Here is a 4,188-nt window from a genome sequence, read left to right as displayed (position 1 = left end):
TGGCTACACTCATCCTGTCCCTGACCGTAAAGCAAAAAGCTAATTGAACAATAAAGTTTGGCGTTTCAACACTGTAACAAACTCCATCGTTATTCCCCAAAATTTACCTTAGTCCACTCTGCGCGTAACCGGACAATATTCTTGGTGCCACACCGGACGTGGACTCGGACAGTTCCAGAACGCGGACTTGAGCAGTGCAACACAATCAACTAAGCCCAGTCTTTACAGTGGGTTACATTAGTAATATTCATTTTTTATTATTATGTTAAACAAACGTTCCACTTTTTTTATAACAATATTTTGAGATCTAGGCCCATATCCACAAAGCGTCTCAGAGTAGAGAAGTGGTCGTATAAGTGCTGAGAATAAAGACATTTGACACTTCGGGGAATAAATTAAAGCTATGCATGAAATCTCTAGTCCCACCTAGTCAGCAGATATTTAGAACACCTCGTGAGCTGTCCTAAGTAGTTAAGAGTTAACAGCAGGTGTCTTGATAATACTATAGAACAATGCAGTGAGTCAGTGGTTCCTGAGCCACATGTAAATGCTTTGTAGTAGTTAAAATAATGTTTTGATATTTGATATGATCAATCCATAAATAATATATGTCCTGTCCTTTTGGCAATGATTTATGTATAATACTTATGTATAACAAGTGATACCATGTATGTCTCCAAAGCATTTTGTCTTCATTTTGGCAGATTAATTTATGCTAATTTCCCAAGATTAACTCAGGTTTTCGCCCAGCGATTAAGGAGTTGGAGCTGTGGCAGGAGTTGGACCTGTGGCTGAAAGGTGGCTGGTTTGAATCCCGGGCCGGGCGCTGGAAAAAACAGGTGGAATTGATCTGACCACTGGAGGGCTGCTGGGTTCACATCCTCAAAACATTCACCATTCGTTGATCAGAACTCTAGTAGATCTTCTTCACTGAACCCCAAAATATATATCACTTTTAGTGATTCCATATATTAAGGAAGTGATAGAAGCCTTTTTGGTTCTATAAGGAACCTTCTTTTCTGAGTGTAAAATTAACACGTTTTTCTTTTGATTATTTAATTATCCACATCATGTTATTTCAAGTTCTCCCTTGGGAGCACAACATCACATTGTTAAAAAAATTATCCTAAATTTGGCATGGCTATAAATTGGGCAATTGAAGACATCTAGGGCGTAATCTGTGTTCGATGAAAATGAACATTGTATGCAACGTTGCAGGCAACATTATTGGCAAGGGACTTGATGCCTACTATGCCAAAGCTATTTAGAGTTGTTAAACGGGTGTGAAGAGTGTGTTGATATAACGGGAATATTGTCAAAATTCTTCTTGTAACAACGATCAGAATTGGTAAAGAAAATATGCATTCCATTATATTAGGCAATAATTAAGAGTAGGCAAAGTGGTCGTGTCATGTGAAAATTCTATCAAATGTGTTACATTGCAACGAGTACAGTTAGGGTGCCGTGGAGCCCCTGCAGTACCTCCACAGACCCCGGATTGAGAACCCCGGATTGAGAACCCCTGATTTAGCAGATGCTCTTATCCAGAGAGATTTACAGTAACTGCATTCATCTTAAGATAGCTATTTATTTTGGAAATAAAGTTAATAAATTCTTCATAAAATTGTCATCTTACCTCTTAGCTTTGGTGTCATGTCCCCCAGAGAGATGCATTTTAGAGGCAGGGCCCCCCTCCTCTCTCTCCCCAGAGAGACTCATTTTAGAGCACTGACCCCTAAACAGAGATCCAACATGTTGATTGTGGTCAACACAGGGACAACTAAACAGAGATCCAGCATGTTGGTTGTGGTTAACACAGTGACAACTAAACAGAGATCCAGCATGTTGGTTGTGGTTAACACAGTGACAACTAAACAGAGATCCAGCATGTTGGTTGTGGTTAACACAGTGACAACTAAACAGAGATCCAGCATGTTGGTTGTGGTTAACACAGTGACAACTAAACAGAGATCCAACATGTTGGTTGTGGTTAACACAGTAACAACTAAACAGAGATCCAGCATGTTGGTTGTGGTTAACACAGTGACAACTAAACAGAGATCCAGCATGTTGGTTGTGGTCAACACAGTGACTAATTCTTGAATGTCAATTGTTCTCATTCATTCATTATCTCTTTGAGAAATATATTTTTAACAACTTTCTCTTTTACTTCTCTACATTCATGAAGAAAAAGATGTACTATTTACTCCATACATTTTCCCTGACACCCAAAAGTACTCGTTACATGTTGAATGCTTAGCAGGACAGAAAACGGTCCAATTTGAACACTTATCAAGAGAACATCCCTACTGCCTCTGATCTGGAGGACTAACTAAACAGAGAACATCCCTGGTCATCCCTACTGCCTCTGATCTGGAGGACTAACTAAACAGAGAACATCCCTGGTCATCCCTACTGCGGACTCACTAAACAGAGAACATCCCTGGTCATCCCTACTGCCTCTGATCTGGAGGACTCACTAAACAGAGAACATCCCTGGTCATCCCTACTGCCTCTGATCTGGAGGACTCACTAAACAGAGAACATCCCTGGTCATCCCTACTGTCTCTGATCTGGAGGACTCACTAAACAGAGAACATCCCTGGTCATCCCTACTGCCTCTGATCTGAAGGACTCACTAAACAGAGAACATCCCTGGTCATCCCTGCCTCTGATCTGGAGGACTCACTAAACACAAATGCTTCATTTTTAAATGATGTCTGAGTGTTGGAGTGTGACCCTGGCTATCCGTAAATTAAAATAACAAGAAAATTGTGCCGTCTGGTTTGCTTAATAAAAGGAATTTTAAATTATCACTACTTTACTTTTACTTTTGATGCTTAAGTATATTTTAGCAATTACATTTACTTTTGATACTTAATTATATTTGAAACCAAATACTTTGACTTTTACTGAAGAAGTATTTTACTGGGTGACTTTCACTTTTAATTGAGTCATTTTCTATTAAGGTATCTTTACTTTTACTCCAGTATGAGAATTGCGTACTTTTTCCACCACTGTTCTAACGTTCTAGAGACAAATGAGCCACAGTTTCAACAGACATTTTGTAACTGCGTGGGCTACAAAGTTACTTTCAGTTTCATATAAGGAAATAAAGTAACGGTCACTGGGTGAATTTGTTTTGCATTGCCCAGCTCCCCGGGTGTGCAGAGGTTACGCATTTTAGACCATTTCATTGGTCCTTAAAATAAATATCCACTCGCCTGTAGCACCGGGCCATGCAAAACGAACTTCCCACCGTCGCAGGGCACTGAGACACAGAGTTCTAAACCCAGATGCGTTTCTTCAAGACATCTCTCTTACATTATTTTAGCTAAACATATAATTTACTGGAAACCAAGTTTAGCTTTGTTTTTTCCTCCAGAATGTGAGTTACTGTAGGACTATAATAATTGTTAACAGGCCTACAAACCCAAAAGGTTTTAATTATTTGAGAATGTTAATTTGTATGCCTCAAATATTAAACTGTCATAAAATATTTAATGATTAGTTGAATCAGGTGTGTACGTGCTGGTAAGAACAAAAGGATTGAGAAACCCTGAGATAAACATAAAACCATATAATGTAAAAGCTCCTCCGCCATCTTTACCAGACGTTTTACTGATAACATGTAGACCTACTGATTAGTTTCCACTTTGAAAACTGCTGTCTGTCAGCAACTCAGCTCAAGTAGCAGTTCTACTAACTAGTAATATCTCATTCCTAGTATTCATTCTCTTACTCTGTCCATTAGAATAGATTATTGTTCAGAAATACTTACTTTATTTTTCAATAATCTCCATGTAGTGTTTTCTGCTCTGTCGTCTCAAAATGGATCCTGAACAAAAGAACAACTTTACTTTCGGTTTCAATCAGCCGTCTCCCCACCCTGAAAATAAAGTGTTTTATTGGTATCTTCCACTAGATGGCAGTAAATACCTGCTGTAACTAGACTTTACAACTGTGTGTTCGGTTTCATACAGGCAGTGTCCCAGAGTTGGATTGCTGATCTAGGATCAGGTCCCCCTCTCCATGTAATCTGATTCATTATGATCTAGGATCAGGTCCCCCCTCTCCATTTAATCTGATTCATTATGATCTAGGATCAGGTCCCCCTCTCCAAGTAATCTGATTCATTATGATCTAGGATCAGGTCCCTCCTCTCCATGTAATCTGATTCATTATGAT

At 39.1% G+C, this 4,188-nt stretch overlaps 1 long non-coding RNA gene across 1 annotated transcript; it reads right to left on the bottom strand.

Annotated features, from left to right (window-relative positions):
* Window positions 1–232: 232 nt before the first annotated feature.
* On the bottom strand, window positions 233–3,873 carry LOC145875984 (uncharacterized). Its single transcript, XR_014391388.1, has 3 exons — window positions 3,782–3,873; window positions 1,637–1,735; window positions 233–826 (listed from the first exon to the last, which is right to left on the bottom strand). It is a non-coding gene; the product is annotated as an uncharacterized LOC145875984 (long non-coding RNA).
* Window positions 3,874–4,188: the final 315 nt, after the last annotated feature.

This window comes from Salmo salar, unplaced genomic scaffold, assembly GCF_965601325.2.
Source record: "Salmo salar unplaced genomic scaffold, fSalSal1 ptg000414l, whole genome shotgun sequence".
NCBI classification, from domain to species: domain Eukaryota; kingdom Metazoa; phylum Chordata; class Actinopteri; order Salmoniformes; family Salmonidae; genus Salmo; species Salmo salar.
The sequence above is the reverse complement of the archived record's forward strand: the minus strand, read 5'-3'. Positions and strand labels throughout refer to the sequence as shown.